The sequence below is a fragment of the Cetorhinus maximus genome, chromosome 27, assembly GCF_964194155.1.
Source record: "Cetorhinus maximus chromosome 27, sCetMax3.hap1.1, whole genome shotgun sequence".
Classification (NCBI taxonomy): Eukaryota; Metazoa; Chordata; class Chondrichthyes; order Lamniformes; family Cetorhinidae; genus Cetorhinus; species Cetorhinus maximus.
The window spans coordinates 8,236,421-8,260,146 of NC_135905.1; the positions used below are offsets into that span (position 1 = coordinate 8,236,421).

Here is a 23,726-nt window from a genome sequence, read left to right on the forward strand (position 1 = left end):
AAAGCATTTGATAAAGTTCCACATGAAAGGCTTCTAATTAATCTAAAATTCACAGGAACCCAGGGTGGAATCTATAACTGGTTAAGAAACCAAGCACTCATGAGGTTCAAGTTTGCAGATGATACTAAAATAGACAGGAAGGCAAGTGGTGAGGATGACACAAAGAGTCTGCATAGAGATATAGACAGGTTAAGTGAATGGGCAAAAAGTTGGCAGATGGAATATAATGTGGAAAAATGTGAGATTATGCACTTTGGCAGGAAGAATAGAGGAGCTGAATATTATTTAAATGGAGAAAGACTGCAGAAAGCAGCAGCACAGAGGGGTTTGGGAGTCCTCATGCATGAATCCCAAAAAACTAACATACAAGTTCAGCGAGTAATACGGAAGATAAATGGAATGTTGGCCTTTATTTCAAAGGGAATGGAGTATAAAAATAGGGAAGTCTTGCTAAAACTACACAAGGCATGAGTTAGCTAGAATACTGTGAACAGTTTTGGTCCCCTTATCTAATGAAAGATATACTGGCATAGGAGGCAGTCCAGAGAAGTTTCACTAGCTTGATCCTGGGTATGGAGGGATTTTCTTATGAGGAGAGGTTGAATAGGTTAGGCCTGTGCTCATTGGAATTTAGAAGAATGAGAGGCGACCTTATTGAAATATATAAGATTCTTAGAGGGCTGGACAGGTTAGATGCTGAGAGGTTGTTTCCCCTTGTGGGACAGTCTAGGACTAGAGGGCATAATCTCAGAGTAAGGGGTCTCTCATTTAAGACAGGGATGAGGAGGAATCCCTTCTCTCAGAGGATAGTCAATCTGTGGAATTCTCTACCACAGAGGGCTGTAGAGGTTGGGTCGTTCAAGGCTGAGGTCGACAGATTTTTAATCAGTAAGGAAATCAAGGGTTATGGGGAAAAGGCAGGAAAGTGAAGTTGAGGATTATCAGATCAGCCATGATCTCATTGAGTGGTGAAGCAGACTTGATGGGCCGAATGGCCTACTTCTGCTCCTACGCCTTATGGTCAAAGTCAGACTGATGAATGATATTGAAAATGGGAGACCTGTGGCCTTCAGTTGGTCATTTGTTGCAGAAAGTGCAGAGCTGTTCTTGCAGGCTGCTTTGGCTGACTTGATGATAAAAGTTAGGAGGCTCATCACTGAACCTTCCCGATAAAACCTTAAAAGATGTTCATCTTTTTTGTTGCTTTTTGTACTGTAGCCAGGGGAGCACAGATCTTCAGTACTACTTCCAGGAGCCTCCTCCTCCTCCTCCGATTAGTTATTTAACTCTCCATCACCATTCACACCTGGATGTAGCCGGAATGCAGAGCTTTGATCTGATCTGTTTGTTGTGGGATTGCTTATTTCTGTCTATCACATAAGATAAAAGCAAAATACTGCAGATGCTTTTGGTTTGGTTTTTGTTTCTGTCTACTGCTTTGTGGCATGCATGTAGCCCATGTTGTAGCTTCACCAGGTTGGCCTTCATTTTTAGGTGTGCCTGGTGGTGCTCCTGGCATGCCCTCCTCATTGAACCAGGGTTGATCCCCTGGCTTGATGGTAATGTTAGAGTGAGGGATATACCAGGCCAGGAGGTTAGGAATTGTGGTTGTCTACAATTCTGCTGCTGATGGCCCACAGTGCCTCATGGGTGCTGAGTTTTGAGTTGCTAGACCTGTTTGAAAGCCAACCCATTTAGCACAGTGCTAGTGGTACACAACACAATGGAAGGTATTCTCAGTGTGAAGACAGAACTTCATCTTCACAAGGACTGTGCAATGGCCACTCTTACCTATTCTGTCATGGACAGATGCATCTATGACAAGTAGAGTGTGAGGGTGAGGTCATGAAAGATTTTTCCTCTTCTTGGTTCCCTCACCAGCTGCCACAGGCCCAGTCTGGCAACTACGTCCTTTGGAACTCAGCCAGTTCAGTCAGTAGTGGTGCTACCAAGCCACTCTGGGTGATGGGCATTAAAGTCTCCCACCCACAGTAAATTCTGTGCCCTTGCCACTCCCAACATGGAGGCCCAACCATCTTCAGCTGTTTCATCAATGACCTTCCTTCCATCATAAGGTCAGAAGTGGGGCTGTTCGCTGATGATTGTACAATGTTCAGCACCATTTGCAACTCCTCAGATACTGAAGCAGTCCATGTCCAAATGCAGCAAGATCTGGACAATATACAGGCTTGGGCTGACAACTGACAAGTAACATTCGCACCACACAAGTGCCAGGCAATGACCATCTCCAACAAGAGAGAATCCAACCATCATCCCCTGATGTTCAATGGCATTACCATCACTGAATCCCCCACTATCAATATCCTGGGGGTTACCATTGACCAGAAACTGAACTGGACTAGCCATATAAATACTGTGGCTACAAGAGCAGCTCAGAGGCTAGGAATCCTGTGGTGAGTGACTCACCTCCTGACTCCCCAAAGCCTGTCCACCATCTACAAGGCACAAGTCAGGAGTGTGATGGAAAACTCCCCACTTGCCTGGATGAGTGCAGCTCCCACAACACTCAAGAAGCTTGACACCATCCAGGACAAAGCAGCCCGCTTGATTGGCACCCCATCCACAAACATTCACTCCCTCCACCACTGACGCACAGTAGCAGCAGTGTGTACCATCTACAAGATGCACTGCAGGAATTCACCAAGGCTCCTTCAACAGCACATTCCAAACCCATGACCACTACCATCTAGAAGGACAAGGGCAGCAGATACATGGGAACACCACCACCTGGAAGTTCCCCTCCAAGCCACTCACCACCCTGACTTGGAAATATATCAGCCATTCCTTCACTGTCATTGGGTCAAAATCCTGGAACTCCCTTCCTAAAAGCACTGTGGGTGTACCTACACCACAAGAACTGCAGCAGTTCAAGAAGGCAGCTCACCGCCACCTTTTCAAGGGCAACTAAGGATGGGCAATAAATGCTGGCCCAGCCAGCGAAGCCCACATCCCATGAATGAATAAAAAAAAGTATTGATTCATCAGCTGAGGAGGGGTGTGACAGGTTGTAATCAGCAGGAGGTTTTCTTGTCCCTATTTAACCTGATGTCATGAGAGTTCATAGGATCCGGAGATAATGTTGAGGACTCCCAGGGCAACTCTCTCCTGACTGTACATGACTGTGCTGCCACCTCTGCTGGATCTGTTCTGCTGGTTGGATAGGACATGGTGGGATGGTGATAGAGGTTGCTGTGACATTGGCTGTATGCTATGATTATGGTGAGTACCACTATGTCAGGTTGTTGCTTGTCTATGGGACAGCATTCCCAATTTTAGCACAAGCCCCCAGATAGAGGGCTGACTGGAAAGGGTCATTTCCAGTGCCTGATGTTGGGTGATCTGTCTAGTTTTCTTTTCAACTTTTCCATAGCAGTTTGGTACAACTGAGTGGCCTGAATCTTACATCCATCGGGCAGGCGCGGTCGGCAGGTCCAGAATCGGGCACGAAATGCGCTTCCGTCTGTGATTGGCCCCCGAACACAGTTTCACACTGGCCGACCAATTAACAGCCAGCCAGCCTGAAACACGCGCTGACAAAGCCTCAGCGCTGCCGAGGGGGGAAGAGGGGGTGGGGGGGGCGGGGGGCTGGTGGGCACCAACAAAAGTGAGGATGCGGGTGGGCACATCTAGTGCGCTCCCTGAAGGCATTCGGCCGCTGCAGAGCTGCCTCAGGGAGCTGCAGACCTGGGCAGATTAAATTGAGAAGAAAAAAATGCAGCAAACAGTGCCTATGCGGCACACTCAGGCACCCGACAGCAGAACTCAAAAAACATCCGTCCCCGGATATAATTTTTTATTATATTTCTCTCCGGACATTTCATCCCACCCCTGGATCGTGGTTTCAGCGAAAATGTAAAGGCCGCCTGGCCGATTGGCATGTCCACCAATCGATTTCGATTGACTCCTCAATGGGCTTAACTGTCGGCGGGCGAGCTTCCGATTGTCACGCGCACTCACCGAGCAAAATATCGCGCGAGTGCGCGATGACATCAGGACGCACACCCAACGTCTTCTCACGCAATTTCACACGCTGTTGGGTCTGGCGCGTGCCCACACAACCAGGGTAAAATTCTGGCCGGTGTCTTGCTAGAGGCCATTTCAGAGGGCAGCTAAGAGTCAACCGCATTGTGTGGGTCTGGAGTCACATGTAGGCCAGACCAGGTAAGGACGGTAGATTTCCTTCCCTAAAGGACATTAATGATCCAGATGGGTTTTTATGATAATCTACTAGCTTCATGATCACCATCACTGACTCCAGCATTTTTTAAATTCCAAATTTATTAATTGACTGAATTCAACCTCAGTCCTAAATGATCAATCCCTTATTCCTGAGGCTGTGTTCTAGATTCTCCAGCCAGAGGAAACAACCTCTCAATATCTAACTTGTCAAGCCCCTTTTTAGAGTCATAGAGTCTTGAATCTTGTTTTGTTTTCAATGAGATCGCCTCTGATTCTTCTAAACTCCAGAGAATATAGACCCACATTACTCAGCCTCTCATCACAGGACAACCCTCTCATCCCAGTGAACGTTTCCTCTACTGCCTTCAAGACAATTATATCCCTTCCTTACATATGGAAACCAAAACTGCACACATAATTCCAGGTGGGATCTCACCAAAGCCCTATACAATTGCAGCATGACTTCCACACTCTTGTACTCCAAAACCCCTGCAATAAAGGCCAATATGCCATCTGCCTTCCTAATAACGGAGGGAGTTCAAGGATTTTGACCCAGCAATGATGAAGGAATGGCGATTTAGTTGTAAGTCAGGATGGTATGTGACTTGGAAGGGGAATTAGAGGTGGAGGTGCTCGCACCCACCTGCTGCCTTTGTCCTTCTAGATGGTAGAGATCACAGGGTGGGGAGGTGCTGCTAAAAGGTCTTGGTGAATTTCTACAAGGCATCTTGTAGATGGAACACACTGCAGCCATGGTGAGCTGGTGGTGGAGGGAGTGAATGTTGAAGGTAGATGAGGTGCAAATCAAGTGGGTTGCTTTGTCCTGGATGGTGTCAAGCTTCTTGAGCATTGTTGGAGCTGCACTCATCCAGGCAAGTGGGGAGTATTCCATCACACTCCTGACTTGTGCCTTGTAGATGGTGGACAGGCTTTGGGGATTCAGGAGGTGAGTTACTCACTGCAGAATTCCCAGCCTCTGACCTGCTCTTGTAGCCCCATATTTAAGCAGCTGATCCAGTTCAGTTTCTTGTCAGTGATGACCTAAGAATATTGACGGTGAATGTTGATCACCGCAATTTTGTTCTGAGCCATTTGCATGGTCTGGGTACGTTATTGCTGTGGTCTACCACCTAACTTGGGGACTTAAAAAGGAGCTTACATTGAGGGATGAGGAAATGGGCCAACAACTCCAGCCGAAAGGCCTTTGGGGAGGTGGAAAATTAAAGTCGTCTTGTGCAAACTCATGTCTTTGCGCCACCGATAGTGCCCTCTGAGACACTTCATGTTACAGGAGGGTCCCTGGACATACTCCCCATCCAGGTTTCTTTGAGGTTCCTCCATTGAGGTACTCAGTAGGCCAACAAAACCATGGGTGGGGTGTTGGCAGTGTCAGAAGGAGAGAGGCTTGGAATGCCCCTTCCCTCCTTATTTACATTCTTACAGCATTGGGGAGAGCCCCATTGTGCCCGGTCTCCATCCCATTAAAATCCCTCAGGGGTAGAGATTAGATGTTTCATTTCCATTTCCTCTTTGCAGTATCTAGGAATTGGGTATTCCTCAGGTGCAATGAAGAGAAAAATGTCCCTCCCTTTGTCCTCATAGATCACCCCTACTCCAACTGCCCAATGCTATAGCTCCCCTGTGCCCCCCCACATCTGCTCTCTCCTTGCTCATCATCATGCCCTTTCTATTTAGCACAGAGCTGCCTTGGCATTGCTGACTGCCCTCTGTTGATGAGAGACTGAGATCAGAGTGGGAGACTGGGGAGGCTGTTGATACTCACCCACTTTCCATTGTTCATTGGATCCTCTGGCAAGCTGCTGGCTGCCTGGTGTTGCCCGCTGAATTCCTGGGGCTTCAGGTGAGGGTGATAGTTCCCTGCAATGTGGCTGTTGGGTTTAGACCCAATGAGCATCGACTGAATTCAAAGAGCCACCTCAGATGAAAGCAGGCAGCGAGGAGCCTGAGGAAGAGCACGTATTTGGCAGAATGTCCACCCCAATCTGAGGGAGGTGGCCCATTCCTTGGAAACACTGGGGATGAAACAAAAGCAGCTAACAGGGCAAAAGCACTCTGACAGTAAATGTGGCCTGGAAATTTTTTTCTCATTCATTCATGGGATGTGAGCATCACTGGCTAGGCCAACATTTATTGCCCATCCCTAATTGCCCTTGTTCAGAGGGCATTTAAGAGCCAACCACACTGAGACATTTTAAATCGCCTCTACCTCTCCCTTGGCAAAACACATACACACAGACACACAAACACAAACCCACACAAACATGAACCCCCATATGTGCAGACACACACACACAAACCCGCATAAGTGCAGACACACGAACACACACAAACCCACATTTGTGCATACACATTCACACATATGCAAACACACACAAACCCCAAAATGTGTAGGCACATACATACATATGTGCAAACACACACACACACATGTGCAGACACACATACAAAATAATACATGTGCAGACACACATATATGCCAACGTACATGCACACCTGCAGACATATGCAGATACCCACAGACATACACACACATACAGACATACACACACTGTGTGCAGGCCTACACATGCACATATGTGCCAGTACACACACTATATACACACACAAACACACATGCAGGCACGTGTGCAGACACACATGTACATGTACACTTACACATACACACACACAAAATGGTGGCACAGTTGAAGGGAGGAATCACAAAGATACAAGTAAATTAGTGAAGCAGAATTGAGAGAAATTGCTTTAAAATACAGAGGTCAAATCAAACATTTTTTAAAAACTGAGCAGAAAGCAGAATGGCAATTAATTTATTGAGATGTTTTATTCGGTTAAATGGACTAATTCCTTGTACAAATTTGAGAGATGTAGTTCAACTGTAATAATTTACACCTGCTTCATGTTGCTGATGACAGGTCATTTTCCTAAGCCAGGTATGTTTTTTCCGGCTTTACTAACCACTTCAACCCCTTTTTTCTTCAGAACTTCAGCACCCTCATCAATAGCTGAAAGAACAAAATCGTACTATAAATAAATAAAGTACACCAGTCCAATATTATGAAGCCTATGTGAACATTATTGCCTGTGGCACTGAATAGTACGGTTGACAGTAAAGAAAAGAGCTGTACGGCTTTCAGGAAGATATCAATGGACTGGTCAGTTGAGTGGCAAATGGAATTCAATCCACTGAAGTGTGAGAAATGCATTTCGAGGGGGCAAACAAGGAAAGGGAGTTCACAATAACTGGTAGGATAATGAAGTGCAGAGGAACAGAGGGACTTGGGAGTGAATGCCCACAGAAGCTGAAGGTAGCAGCACAGGCGGGGATAAGGTAAAAAGGCATATGGGATATTTCCTTTATTATCCGAGGCATAGAATATAAGAGCAGGGAGATTATGCTAGGACTGAATAAACACTAGTTAGGTCACAGCTACAGTGCTGCTCACTGCATTACAGAAAGGAAGTGATTGCACTAGAGAAGGTACAGAACAAATTTGCAAGGAATTCTCCAGGAATGCAGAGTTATAGCTACGAAGAAGAATTAGACAGGCTGGAGTTGTTTTCTTGGGAAGAGGGGATTTATTTGAGACGTGTAAATTATGAAAGGTCTGGATAGAGTAGATACGAAGGACCTATTTCCTTAGGGGTTTTTAATAACCAGAGGATGTTGATTTTAATTGGTAGAGGAGGTAGAGGGGAGTTGAGGAGAAATCTTTTTACCCAGCGGGTGGTGGAGGTCTGAAAGAGTGGTAGAGGTAGAAACCCACAACACATTTAAAAAATATTCAGATTTGTACTAAACTGTCATAACCTACAAGGTGATGAATCAAGAGCTGGAAAAGGGTGGGGGGTTAGACTGGATTGGTCTTTTTCAGCCAGTGCAGATACCAAATGCCCTCCTTCTGTGTTGTCTACTGGGTTTTCCGTGTTTCTGTGTTTAGATGTTGCCTGATGTAAGAAAACTGTGAGTAGTGGTGGAGATTGGGCTAAGAATTTTCCATCATTTTCATCCAAAGAGGCAAAGGGAGGAACGGTTAAACTGTACCTTTCTCTACAACCTGCTGTACTTGACTTGCACCCTTCTGAGTTGCGCTTTGTGCTTCCTTTGCTGCGGACAGAAAGATGACATATAGCAACTCAGGTAAAGGAGACATATTCTGACACAATATACCCCACTCCCTCCACTATAAAACTCCAATATACCCCACTCCCTCCACTATAAAACTCCAACATACCCCACTCCCTCTACTATAAAACTCCAATATACCCCACTCCCACCACTATAAAACTCCAATATACCCTGCTCCCTCCACTGTAAAACTTCAATATACCCCACTCCCTCCACTATAAAACTCCAATATACCCCACTCCCTCCACTATAAAACTCCAATATACCCCACTCCCTCCACTATAAAACTCCAATATACCCCACTCCCTCCACTATAAAACTCCAATATACCCCACTCCCTCTACTATAAAACTCCAATATACCCCACTCCCTCCACTGTAAAACTCCAATATACCCCACTCCCTCCACTATAAAACTCCAATATACCCCACTCCCTCCACTATAAAACTCCAATATACCCCACTCCCTCTACTATAAAACTCCAATATACCCCACTCCCTCCACTGTAAAACTCCAATATACCCCACTCCCTCCACTATAAAACTCCAATATGCCCCACTCCCTCCACTATAAAACTCCAACATACCCCACTCCCTCCACTATAAAACTCCAATATACCCCACTCCCTCCACTATAAAACTCCAATATACCCCACTCCCTCCACTATAAAACTCCAATATACCCCACTCCCTCCACTATACAACTCCAATATACCCCACTCCCTCCACTATAAAACTCCAATATACCCCACTCCCACCACAGTAACACTCCAATATACTGCACACCTTCCACTCTAACAGTCCAATATACTCTACAGCCCTGAATCTGAAGTCAGTGGAGAGTAGGGAATAAAACTGGCCTTCCTTCCAATCTCATGTGCTTTCCGCTCAATCAGTTAAGTTAAAATGATCCTCTAATACTCTGATATCCCCATACCCTTATCTCTAATACTCTGATATCCCCCATACCCTTATCTCTAATACTCTGATATCCCCCATACCCTTATCTCTAATACTCTGATGTACCCCAAGCACCTGTCACTAATACTCTGAAAAAACCCCACACACCCGTCTCTAATACTCTGATATCCCCCACACCCTGTCTATAATACTCTTATATACCCCACCCCTGTCTCCAATACTCTGATATAATCCATACCCCTGTCTCCAATACTCTGATATAATCCATACCCCTGTCTCTAATACTCTGATATAATCCATACCCCTGTCACTAATACTCTGAAATGCCCCACACCCTGTCTTTAATATTCTGATATAATCCACACCTGTCTCTTATACTCTGATATACCCAACAGCCTGTCTCTAATACTCTGATATACCCCACAGCTTGTCTCTAATATTCTGATATAGTCCACACCCCTGTCTCGGTTACTCTGATATACCCCACACCCCTATCTATAATACTCTGATATACCCCATACCCTGTTTCTAATACTCCGATATACCCCACACCCCTATCTATAATACTCCGATATACCCCACACCCCTATCTATAATACTCCGATATACCCCACACCCCTGTCTGTCTCTAGAACACTAAGAACATTTCATTATATATCAACGCCCTCGCTCTAACACGCACCTCCATAATTCCCACAATGCAACACTTTCTGATCAACCCCTGACTGTAACATTATTTGATTCCATGTGCCTCACTGTTATATAACATATCCGTCACTGAAACATCGTTATATCTCACACTGTAACAGCCTGGTGTATTCCGCATGCATCAGTGTAACATTCTGATTGATAGTCGTTGCAACTCATAGTAATTTAGGCCCAGTACCTCAACAGCCAGACTTCAATATCCCCCAGAGCTTGTGGCCAACCCTCAATAGCGTGCGGACTGGACATGGTCAATGTGACCACCTGACCTACAAGTGGCGCCTCAAGACTTCGCCTGCCTGTGACAGCCGAAGCGCTGATCAAACCACAGAGCACGCAATAACATCGAGCTCCCGAACCAAGCCTGAGGGCAATATCCTGGAGTTACACTTGCTCTCCAGCAGGGCATTGGACTGGTTAGGGAGCTTGACATTAAAATTATGATGACAGCTTCTGCTTCTGAAGCCTTATAAAAGAAGGAAGAGGAGTCCAATAATTTGGATGAAGCAATGCAAATTACTCAGGAAAGTGGCAATTTAATGTAAAAAAAGAATTCAAGTATCAAATGCATAGAATACAGTAAAGCGCCTAGACTTGAAATTGATCAGGAATACTCTCAGTTTTACCTGTACTTGCCCTGTGACACTCCCTAATGCATCTGCCAGCATAATACTCTAATAATTAAGCCCCTAATATCACAGGTCCTTGCCCAACCAATATATCCGATAAACCATTCTCTGTATAATGATCCTCCCACTAGAACACACTCTGTATGGGGTTCCGAATGGTTCAGAATGGATCTGGACGAACAAAATATGGAGAAGCTAGCAGAAGCACTGTCTCAGATTATCAAAACAACAATGGCTTTCTGTAAAAACACAATAGATTTTTCACTTGAGTCACAAACGTTGGTAGCATTTCACTTCTTCTCAATCCTCTCATCCGTTTGTCACGGTGGACATAACAGTTTCACTCAATCGCCCCGCTTAACTGAGACTGGCAAACTCAACACGCGCCAGGGATCAAACTGGGCATCCTCCTAGTGTAAAATTCAATTATCGATCAGGCAAAGTCAATCATGGAGCTAAACTTTCACTTCTGAACAGCTTAATTACCTTTGTCTTCTGCTGAACCTGTTGCATCGGCCATAGCCTTGTTAAGCTGACTGCCAAACCCAGACATTTCTTCAACTCAAGGAAGGAGACGTTGGTGGTAAAAGGAAAGAGTAACAATGGAGACAGCTATTGCAGCAACAGATTTAGTTGTGTCAGGGTTGTGTGCTGAGCATTTATGGCAAGGTGAAGCTCCGCCCAGGGCGTTCTGTGTTGCAGGAGTTGCCAGTTGTCATTGGAGATACTTCTGTTCATTACCTTGAGGCCAAATATTCAGCGACGAGAGGTGTTTGTGCAAGGAGGGGAGGTGCTGTGCAGAAAATGACAGAATTAAACGAATCGATCCTGAAGGCTAGGGCGGGGCAAAACAGTCAGTTTTAGTTTGCAAGGGAATAGAAATGGGAAATAGCTCATGAGAAAATAGTGGAGGAAAGGAGCAATAAATCTGACCATAGGAACAGTGCTGCCTGTCTCACCTACGACCAGCAGCAAATACCACCCACCCCAATTAGGAAAGAGGTTGAAGTTGCACATATAGCAGTCAGAAGTGAGCATACATTTGCCTCCAACTATCCAAACTGGGTTCACACCATGTTCTGACCCCTTCATTTTAGCTTCCAGCTCCACTCCTAGCATACACCTTATAGTCTCTTATTTAAGCATTGGCTGAGTGTCCAAGGGGCTCTTTAGGAATCTTAGGGCTGGGGTGCAATGTGCTGCCAGTTACTTTAAGCTTGGCATTCCATCAAGAAGGGGGCACATTTGGGGACATCCCCGCCTGGAGTCAGAAAGCTGCGAATCAAAGCGATTTTGACGTCTCCCAGTCCAACCAGTGGACGCGATGCCAGGACACAAAATCATGCTACACCTGGCAACAAATTTGTCAATCTCTCAGCCAACAACAAGGGCAAAGCTGCAAGTTCGGCCCTGGGCTAGCGCTCCTTAAAGGGCCAGGCGCCCAAACTGCAGGCAATATTATTTTTAAGGACTCCAGCTGTGGCAAAGTGCCTGGAAATACCTTGGAGTGCTTTTGGAGGTGTTGTGGTGAAGTTACTGGATTTGCCAGAGTGGTGCAGCTTCCTGTTCTGGTGTCTGGTGACCTGACCATACGAAGGGGGAAACAGGTATGGGGGCAGCAGTGTCTGTGCCTCTGGGTCTGCAACACGACAGGGGGATGGGGCAGAGGCTGCGGAGAGGACAAACTTTGCGCAATGCTCTCTGCCTTGGAGCTGGACTCCTTCATCCTCCTTGTCAGGAAGCCGTGTAGCAGGCCTGCCAAGGCACCCAATATATCGATACCACTATTCTTGAATGACAAGAAAAACTCATAATGGGATGTCAAGTTTACCTATCCATTCGATGGCCTCCTGAGCTGTTGAGTGGAGAAATAAGGTGCCTCCTGCAACAGATTTTAGTGGGCATGTGACGTGCCCCATTGTCTGGGACTCATGGTCACAATCACACTTCAGGTTAACCCCATCTTCCAAAGTAAACAGGCAGGTGCAGCAAGCAATTAGGAAGGCAAATGGTATGTTGGCCTTCATTGCAAAAGAATTCGAGTTCAGAATTGGGATGTCTTACTGCAGTTATACAGGGCCTTGGTGAGACCACACCTGGAATTTTGGCCTGCCTACCTAAGAAAGGATATACTTGCCATAGAGGGAGTGCAGCGAATGTTCACTAGGCTGATACCGGGGATGGCAGGACTGTCGTATGAGGAGAGCTTGGTTCGACTGGGCCTATATTCACTAGAGTTTAGAAGAATGAGAGGGGATCTGATTGAAACATATAAAATTCTAACAGGGCTAACAGACTAGATGCAGGGAGGATGTTTCCCCTGGTTGGGAGTCTAGAACCAGGGCCCGCAATCTCAGGATATGGGGCCATTTAGGATTGAGATGAGGAAAAAATTTCTTCACTCAGAGGGTGGTCAACCTGTGGAATTCTCTACCACACAAGGCAGTGGAGGCCGGGTCACTGAGAATATTCAAGGAAGAAATTGATAATTTTTTGGATATTTGGGGCATCAAGGGGTATGGAGAGAAAGTGGGAATATGGTGTTGAGATAGAGGATCAGCCATGATCATATTGAATGGTGGAGCAGGCTGAAAGGGCCAAATGGCCTACTCCCAGGTTCTATGTTTCCACGATGGAGCATGTGACTGCACTATCCATGCTATCTGTGGATTCAGTCTCCGTCCACCGTCTCCAAGAGAGGTTGAAGCCAGGACCCTCTGATATTGGGCCAGTGACATTTTCTTATGCTGCATGTGTTCACCTGGATATTGGGCTGATAGTAGTTACGTGAATATTAGCTGCTGTTTCCCAGCATGGCCTGTGCAGTTTTAGTGTTCACCTGGTTTGTTTTTCAAGTCTTTGTGACTGGGAATGTCCGCATTGCTCATCACTGCTTCCATCTCACAAACCATGATGGCACCGCAGTGAATGACAGGTGAGGCAATGTGAGACAGCGCTAGCAGTTACTCAGTCGGAGTGGACTTACGTATTCTTGACAACAACTTCCTGCCAGTATTTAGCTGTACCATCCTCTTCAGCGTGCCTCCTGTTGGAACTGGGTGAGTTGCTCATTCAGAGAGCTGGCACAGACACGATGGGCCAAATGGCCTCCTTCTGCATTGTAACAATTCTGTGATTCTGTGAAGTGGCATTTGATTTGATTGCTACCGCATTTGCTAACTCTTAACCATCACATTAGGCTTTGTTTCACCAAGTGTTTCTCAGAGAATGGACGGATAAGCGCACATTTTTTTTTATTCATTCACGGGATGTGGGTGTCGCTGGCTGGGCCAGCATTTATTGCCCATCCCTAATTGCCCTTGAGAAGGTGGTGGTGAGCTGCCTTCTTGAACCGCTGCAGTCCATGTGGTGTAGGTACACCCACAGTGCTGTTAGGGAAGGGAGTTCCAGGATTTTGACCCAGCGACAGTGAAGGAACGGCCGATATATTTCCAAGTCAGGATGGTGAACGGCTTTGGACGGGAACTTCCAGGTGGCAGTGTTCCCATGTGTCTGCTGCCCTTGTCCTTCTAGGTGGTAGTGGTCGTGGGTTTGGAAGGTGCTGTCTTAGGAGCCTTGGTGAGTTCCTGCAGTGCAGTTTATAGATGGTACACACTGTTGCCACTGTGCTTCAGTGGTGGAGGGAGTGAATGTTTGTGGATGGGGTGCCAATCAAGCGGGCTGCTTTGTCCTGGATGGTGTCAAACGTCTTGAGTGTTGTTGGTGCTGCACATGAGGGTACAATGAAAGATACAAAATCCAGTTTGGACAAGGGGGCCATGTTGTTAAACCTTTGGATTACACCGCTATATAATTAAACATTGGGTGGGCCCCGAAGTCCTCTGGAGACAAGATGCTCAGCAGTCACCAACCACAATCTAATCATAGGTGAATCAATCACCTTCTTGGCACTGGACAAAGACTGGTTCACAATCAGTAAGTCCTTTCCCCCCCATGAAGCAGCCTTACTGTCTGATTATAGACTCCCTGCTTGCCCTGTTGTAAACTAGTTGTTAGAGATTGATCAGTGTGATCGACCAATAACCCCACTGTCATTGCAATCATGCAACTACCAGGATGGTAGGAGGCAGTTTGATATAAGAACATAAGAAATAGAAGCAGGAGTAGGTGCTTGGGCCCCTCAGGCCTGCCATACCATTCACTAAGATCATGGGTCATGGTTTACATCAGCTCAGAACTGACGTTGAAAGGTCACAGAGCCGAAACGGAATTTTATGGTCCCGTCACAGCAGGGGCGGGGCTGTAAAATGCAGCAAGCCGTTCAAAACTCCATTGATTTTGGCGTGAGCAGAAAATCCCGCCAGTGGGAGGGGCTGTAAAATTCCACCCATTAACTCTTTTTTTTCTTCCCGCAGATGCTTTCAGACCTGCTGAGTTTTTCCAGCATTTTCTGTATTTTTATTTCAGATTTTCGGCATCTGCGGTATTTTGCTTTTGCATCAAGCGATTGAAATTTTGTTGCAGCCCCTCTAAAGCAAATATATCGTCCCTTAGTTAAGGAGACCAGAAGTGTACACAGTACTCCACTTGTGGTCTCAACAAAGCCCCATACAATTTCAGCACTCCTTAGACTTTAATCCCTTTGCAATAAAGTCTACCTTTATTTGCCTACCTAACTTGCTTGCTGTACCCGCATGTTAACTCTCTGTGTTTCGTGTACAGGGACACTATCTAAATCCCTCTAAACACCAATGTTTACTAAATCCAGCTCTGAAGAAGAGTCATATCGGACTCGAAACGTTAACTCTGCTTCTCTCTTCACAGTTCTGCCAGACCTACTGAGTTTTTCTGTTTTATTTCACATTTCTAGCATCCACAGTATTTTGCTTTTATTTACTAATCCCTCACTTTTAAAACTACTCTGCTTTTCTATTCTTATGACCAAAGAGGGTAATTTCATATTTCACAATATGCTCCATCTTCCACCTCATGCCCAAGCACTTAACATGTCATATCTCATTGAAAATTACAGAATTCTTATGGGGCTAGAAAGGGTAGATACAGAAAGAATGTTTCACCTGGCTGGGGCCGGGGATGGTGGCAGTGGTTTGGTTGGGGGGGGGGGGGGGGGGGGGGGGGGGGTTGAGTGGGGGGATGGGGCACCTAGAACCAGGGGACTCAGTCTCAAAATAAGGGGCAGGCCATTTAGGACTGAATGAGGAGGAATTTCTTCACTCAGAGGGTGGTGAATCTTTGGAATTCTCTACCCCAGAGAACTGTGGAAGCTCAATCATTGAGTGTGTTCAAGACAGAGATTGATAGATTTCTACATACTAATGACATCAAAGGATCTGGGGTTGGGGGTTGGGGGGGCGGGGGGGAGGGTAGTGCAGGGAAATGATGTTGAGGTAGATGATCAGCCATGAGCTAGTCAAATGGCAGAGCATGCTTGAGGGGCTGAATGGCCTACTGCTGCTCCTATGTTCCTATGTTCCTAAACCTTTGCAACATCTTTGCATTCTCCTCATGAATTACTTTCCCACCTGGTTTTGCATTGTTAGCATTGGATCCATTACAATTGATTCCCCCCATCTAAATTATTGCTATAGATTGTAAATGGTTGAGGCCCCTGTACTTATCATGTGGCAGTCCATTAGTACCTGCAAACGGAAAATGACCTCTTGATTCCTACTCTCTGAATTCTCTCTGTTACCTCAGTCCATGTTGATACACAATCCCAAATCCCATGAGCCTTAAATCTTGTATGGCACCTTATTAAATCCCTTCTGAAAATTCAAATATAGAAAATCCCACTGATTTCCTCTTTATCTACTTTGTCAGTTACCCCCTGAAAAACTCTAACAGATATGTCAAACATGACTTCCCTTTCTTAAAGCCATGTTCACTCTGCTTAATCATATTAGAATTTTCTAATTGCCTGTTAACAAATCCCTAATAATAGATTCTAGCATTTTCTCAACTACTGATGCCATAACTGGCCTATAGTTCCCTATTTTCTCTCTCCCTCCTTTCTTGAACAATGAGGTTACATTTACTTACTTCCAATTCTCAGGGCTGTTCTAGAATCTAGTGTTACTGATAGGAGGGATTTAATTAAACAGCCCTGATTTCTCCTCTCACCACCTGTCCATAAACAGAAAAGTGTTTTTGATTTTTGATTCCCCCTTTATAAGCAGTGGTATATTTCTCAACCCTTCAGTTTTGATGTGATCTAATTCTCTATTAATAACCCCACAGCAAACTCGAGATAGGATAAACTAAGAGGGTTAGTTGATTTGCACTCACTGGAATGCGAGAGGAGCGTAGCAATGTGGCCCCCTTTTAATTCATACAATAAAGGTGGGATAGAGAAAGAAAGGGTTTACACGGTAAAGACCACAGAGAAAAGAATTATTGTTTCACTTGAGTCCAGAGTTCAGAATCAAACTCCAATGGTGTATTCTTTCACAGAGGTTGGCAGGTTGAAGACTGATGCTGGATAATTCACTCTGCCAGTAGAGATGACTTCCACAATGGGATAGGCGCATGATATAGAAGTTCAGAAGTCCCCGTAGAAACAGGGTAGATGGGGAGCCAGGCATTCACCTAGACCAAGCCCTTGTTCTGAGCTGCTGATTGCTAAATGGAAGATGGCAGACTATTTGGCAGAACGGCAAGACAATGTAACTAGTTCTCCCAGCTTGGGGGTTGGGGGGGGAGTAACATGTGACTCCCGCCTCTCCAGTTTGGCTTTGACAAAGGATGTATATTCCTTCGTCTGGATTCTTGGGAATGTTAGTGTTTCAACCATTCAGAATTTCAAAAGAGGTTACAGGGTCCTTTGTCCTGGCAGACTAATGGTCCCCATTGGCCAGGCCTGACTTTGGAAATGTAAATGGCCTTTATATAATTCCTTTTGAAGGTTGTTTCTGCAGCTCATAGAGTCATTAGCATCTCTTCAGACTGCCAGAAACTTCCTTTTGTTTGAAAGTCACGGTGAGCCATGGCTTCAGTCATTTTAAAGTCTTTGTCCAGTTTTTCAAATTTTATAAATGATCCAAGAGGATGGACATAGATATTTTATAAAAATATTGGGTCTTAGCTTCACCACACTAGGGAATTCTGGAAGGTCAAAACTCGAATCACAGAAGTGTTACAGCGCAGAAGGAGGCCATTCAGCCCATCATATTTGTGTCCATTCTCTGAATGAGCATTCACTACCTCTGCAGTCACCTCTTTAAAAACCCTAGGCTGTAGGCCATCAGATCCAGAGGATTTGTTGGGTTTTGGTTGTAGTTATTTCTCCAGTACCTTTTATTTTCTAGTTTTAATCACATTAAATCTCTCACTCTTATTAGACCCTTGGTTCCCTGTTATTTCCAGAAATGAACCTTGGTCTTTTCTCATTTGGTAATTCCTACATTCCTGTCTAAAGCACTAGGGCAGCAGGATAACTCCAATCACCACATTTCATCATGGCTTCTCCCCTACACTTTGACCTCTCTGGCACCTTACCCTTAGTCATCAATTCCTTCACTTATGGTCCTACATCCATCGTAACACACTACTCTCACCATCAAACTGCTTAATCAATCCCTCAACTCTGCATACAATGACCCGATTTCCATGAAATGAATCAATCTTCCCCTCTTGTCAGCTCTTTGGTCCAGCTTTCTTTTCTGCTCCCTCAGGCCAGAATCTGAGTGTGTGTGGTTATATATCACCAGATCTGACTTAGTCACAATGAGATTATTCAGTAATTACACTCCTTGCCCAAACACTCTGATCAATTCAAAGATCTTCCTAGAACACAGGGACAACTGTGATTTCCTCTTTTTCTTATCTAAGGCTTTTAGATCTCACATTCCAAGGCCCTCCACCCACTTGCGAAGTGCTCAGGAATTGTTTTGTAATCAAGATCAAAGGCATTTGCACAGGTACAGCTGTTGCTTCCTTCCCTGTTCACACTCTTTCATCTGCCGCCAGTAATCCTCACCCTGAAACATTATCTTTCTGCTGTTCCTCTGCCCTATTTAACTCCAGCTGGTCCATGTCACCTAAATCCTGTTCTATAATCACCTCTCTGCGCAACTCTAGATCATTTAATCCCCCTTCCCACTCCCAAGCTTATTGGCATCATCAATGGATCCTTTTCCTCAGACGCTGACCTTTCCACCTTCAAAATAACATCAGCCCCTCCTCAAAAAGCCCTACCTACCCATCTTCATCTATTGCCTTTTCTCAGTCTTCCATTGGCTCTGGACTGTCACCTCTGTAATATTGTCTGCCTCCTTTCCTGCATCAGCTCATCTGCTGCTGAAACCCTCATCCACGCCTTTGTTACTATTCTCATCCTTGTTTTCACATTCCTCCGTGGCCTCAACCCTCCTTATCTCTATAAACTCCTCCAGCCCACAACCCTCCGAAATCTCTGTGCTTCTTCAGTTCCAGCCTCTCGTGCATCCCTGATTTTCATTGCTTCTCCACTGCCGGCTGTGCCTTCTGCTGTCTAGACCCTGAGCTCATGAATTCCCTCTCTAAACCTCACTAGCACACTCCTTCTTTAAGATGCTCCTAAAAACCTACCTCCTTGACCAAGCTTTTGGTCACCTGTCTTAATAAGTCGTATATTAAATTTTGCTTGATAATGTTTCTGCCTGGGTTGTTCTACTATGCTAAAGATGCTATATAAATGTGACTTGTGGTTGTTGTTGCCATTGTTTCCCAGTTGGGTGCCCATCTCTCCTGTAATTGTCAGCTCAAATCCCTGAATCTGCTTCCACCCTTCTCAAGGCCCAATTAAATCTTCTATAAATGAGACGTAGTACATTAACCATCCTGAACCTTCCCACAGTGTTTGGTATGTTTGACTGCACCATTCTCCTCCAATGCATCTCCTTCATCATCCAGCTCCATAGGACTGCTCTTGCATTGTTCTATTCAAACTTAGCCACTGTATCGTTAACAATGATTCCTCGTCCTTCCCCATCATCATTCGTTCCGGGCTTCCAAAGATCTGCTCTTTCCTCCCTCACCTTCCTTATCTAAATGCCCCCCCGGTGAAATCAAATACAACCATGGGGTCAGCTTACACTCATCATATGCAACTCTGCTTCTCCACTACCTCTCTTGACCATACAACTGTCTACATTTGTCTGAGTTCAAACCCTGGGAGAGTCACAACTTCCCGCAGCTCAACATCAGGGAGACCAAAGGAATTACAGTCACTGACTTCATTCCTTTCCCTGGCTACCCTGAGGCTGGGTTAGACAGCTCAAATTCTTAAGTCGAGCTTCAAATCACACATCCTAACTATCGTTGAGGTCACTTACTTCCATTTTCATAATATTGTCTCACCCTACCCCGACACCACCTTTCCATTGCTGAAATCCTTATCCATGCCTTTTCGCTCCCAGACTTGACTATTCCAGTGTTCGACTTGTTGGCTTCCCATCCTCTGGTAACTCCTAACAGCACCGTGGGTGTACCTACACCACATGGACTGCAGCGGTTCAAGAAGGCAGCTCACCACCACCTTCTCAAGGGCAACTAGGGATGGGCAATAGATGCTGGCCCAGCCAGTGAAGCCCACATCCCATGAATGAATAAAAATAAAGCTCATCCAAAACTCCAGTATTTGTATTATGTCCTGTAGTAAGTCTTACTCATCCATTCCCCATATTCACTGATCAATATTGGTTCCTCACCTCCCAATGAAGTAAATTTACAATCCTTGTCTTCATCTATAAATCTCTCCTTTATTTCATACTACCCTACAACAACCATCTCCACTAGTCCTATGTCTTGTCCCAAACATTCCCTTCCTCTGGCTCTAGGCACCTTTGCATCTTTCCCTCTCTTACCATAGGTGGAAGAGCTTCTTCCACATGGACCCTAGTCTCTAAAACTACCCATATAAATGCCATAAACAGGCTTATCAGCAGAGTTAGAGCTCATGGAATAAGTGGGATAGTGGTATACAAAGTTGGCTGAGTGAGAGGAAACAGAAAGTAGTGGTGAACTTTTCTTCAGACTGGAGGATGGTATAACTGGGTTCCCCAGGGCTTGGTAAGAGAACCATTGACTTTTTTTGATACATGTTAATGACCTAGATTTAGTTGTGCAGGAGACAATTCCAAAATCTGCAGATGACACAAAACATGGAAGTATTGGGAATTGTGAGGGGGACATAGAGCAATAGGCGGACCCTTGAAGATGAAATTTAATGCAGGGCAGTGTGAAATGGTATATTTTGGCTGGAAGAATGAGGAGAGGCAATATAAACTAAAAAGACAATTCTAAAAGGGGTGCAGGAGTAGAGGGTCAGATATGCACAAATTGTTGAAGGTGGTAGGGCAGGTTGGGAAAGCAGTTATAAGGTATATAGGATCCTGGGTTTTATAAATAGAGCCATAGAATACAAAAGCAAGGAAGTTATGGTGAACCTTTATAAAACTGGTGTTCACGTTGGTACCAACGACATTGAATAGACTAGAAAGGAGGTTCTGCTGAAAGAATTTGAACAGTTACCTCCAAGGTAATAATCTCAGGATTACTACCTGAGCCACAAGCACAGCCCTGCAATTATTTTTCTCCTCAGATAATTATCCAATTCGCTTTTGAAAGCCACAATTGAATCTGTCTCCACTACACTCTCAGGCAGTGAATTCCAGATTCTAACCACTCACTGTGTAGAAAGGTTTTTCCTCATGTTGTCCCTTGATTCTTTTGCCATTCATGTTAAATCAGTGTCCTCTGGTTCTCGACCCTCACGCCAGAGGGATCAGTTGCTCCCTATCTACTCTGCCTGGACCCCTCATGATTTTGAACACCTCTGTCAAATCGCCTCTCAACCTTTATCTCGAAGGAGAACAGCCCTAGCTTTTCCAATCTCTCCGCACAACCGAAGATCCTCATCCCTGGAATTATTCTTGTAAATCTTTTCTATACCCTCTCTTCTAGAAAGGAGGTTTGCTGAAAGAATGTGAACAGTTAGGAGCTAAATTAAAAAGCAGAACCTCCAAGTAATAATCTCAGGATTACTACAGGAAGATCTCTGACAGCCTTGAGCTACTCAGGGATACGATTGCCTATGTGCAGGACAGGGGTGTGGAGACCTGCCTAATCAGCCTGGATCAGGAGAAGGCCTTTGACAGAATATCGCACACCTACATGGGGGATGTGCTCTCCAAAATGGGGTTTGGGGAGGGAATCCACAATTGGATCCTACTGCTCTACACCAACATCAGTAGCGCAGTCTCAATCAATGAGTGGGAATCAGATAGCTTTCCTATTAAATCTGGAGTCAGGCAGGGCTGCCCTCTCTCCCCTGTCTTGTTTGTGTGTTGCATAGAACTTTTGCTGAGTCCATCAGGAAGGATCTGGGCATAAGAGGAGTGACGATCCCAGGCAGTGGAAGCACTCAGGTCAAAGCCACCCTGTACATGGACCATGTCGCCGTCTTCTGCTCAGATCCGCTGTCAGTGCGCAGACTGATCCACATCTGCGACCAGTTCAAACTGGCCTCGGGAGCCAAGGTAAATCGTGGGAAGAGCGAGGCCATGTTCTTTGGGAACTGGGCTGACCGATCCTTTGTCCCCTTCACCGTCAGGGCTGACGGCCTGAAGGTGCTGGGGATATGGTTCGGAGGGACCGGGGCATGCGTTAGAAACTGGAAGGAGCGAATGTCTATGCTAAAAAGGAAACTGGGCATGTGGGAGCGACGCTCCCTCTCCATTGCGGGTAAGAACCTGGTCATAAGGTGTGAGGCACTCTCGCTGTTGCTGTACCTGGCGCAGGTCTGGCCCATTCCAGACTCCTGCGCGATGGCGATCACCTGAGCCATCTTTCGCTTAATCTGGAGGTCGAAAATGGATCGTGTCCGCAGGGACGCGATGTACAAGCCTCTAGATAAGTGGGGAATAAACGTGCCCAACATCGCCCTCATACTGATGGCCACCTTTGTGTGTGGCTGCATCAAGCTGTGCGTAGACCCTCGGTACGCAAACACCAGGTGTCACTACGTGCTGAGGTTCTACCTGTCCCCGGTGTTGCGAAGGATGGGTCTGGCCACGCTGCCGCGGAACCCTCCAAGTAGTTGGACCGTGCCATACCACCTGTCCCTCGTGGAAAAATTTATGCAGAGAAACACCTTTGACCACAAGTCCATCAGGCAGTGGTCAGCACGTAACGTCTTAGAGGCCCTGAGGGAAAAGGAGAGGGTGGATCCTGTGGGATGGTTTTCCGAGCAGACTGTCAAAGTCATTTGGCAGAATGCCTCATCGCCAGAACTTTCCAACAAGGACCAAGATGTTGCTTGGCTGGTGGTGAGAAAGGCCCTCCCCGTCAGATCCTTCCAACACGCCAGGAGTCTCACCCCCTCCGCACGTTGCCCTCGAGGTGGCTGTGGTGGGGACGAGACCGTTGTTCACCTCCTTGTGGATTGTGCCTTTGCAAAGAAGGTCTGGAGAGAGATGCAGTGGTTTCTGTCGAGGTTCATCCCGAGCAGTTCTGTGACACAGGACTCTGTGCTGTATGGGCTGTTCCCAGGAACACACACCGAGACAAACATCAACTGTAGCTGGAGGATCATCAACTCGGTGAAAGACGCTCTTTGGTCTGCCCGAAACTTGATGGTCTTCCAGTGCAAAGAGTTGTCCCCGACCAAGTGATGGAGACAGGCACATTCCAAGGTCCAGGACTACGTGCTGAGGGACGCACTAAAGCTTGGGGCAGCTGCCGCAAAGGCGCAATGGGGAAAGGTCGCTGTCTAAGACCTTTCTGCCACAGTGCACCGAGGGGCTGGGAATTGTATAGACCCCTCAGGCTGTATGATTCACAATGAATGTATGCATTAAATGCTAATTGTATTATAATTGTATTGAAGCACCTCAGAGTGCAACATGATGTATGTTGATAACTCCAATACCATTGCACTGTCTGACTGTCTGTAATGGCCATATTGAAATGATTGTAATATTCATTGATTGTATTGAAGCACCTTGTGATCCATGTGTAAAAGTTGAATCTGATTGCACTTTTTGTGATGGCGATTTGGAAATATTTTGTAATGTTCTTCAGATATTTTATGAATAAACTATTTTTTCAAAAAAAAAATCTCAGGATTACTACCTGAGCCACGAGCAAACTGGCATAGGGTAC

General features: G+C 45.7%; 1 long non-coding RNA gene across 1 annotated transcript; it reads right to left on the reverse strand.

Annotated features, from left to right (window-relative positions):
• Positions 1-7,020: 7,020 nt before the first annotated feature.
• LOC144668527 (uncharacterized) lies at positions 7,021-12,100 on the reverse strand. The gene is made up of 3 exons (XR_013573515.1): positions 11,091-12,100; positions 8,267-8,329; positions 7,021-7,226 (listed from the first exon to the last, which is right to left on the reverse strand). It is a non-coding gene; the product is annotated as an uncharacterized LOC144668527 (long non-coding RNA).
• Between the last annotated feature and the right edge of the window lie 11,626 nt (positions 12,101-23,726).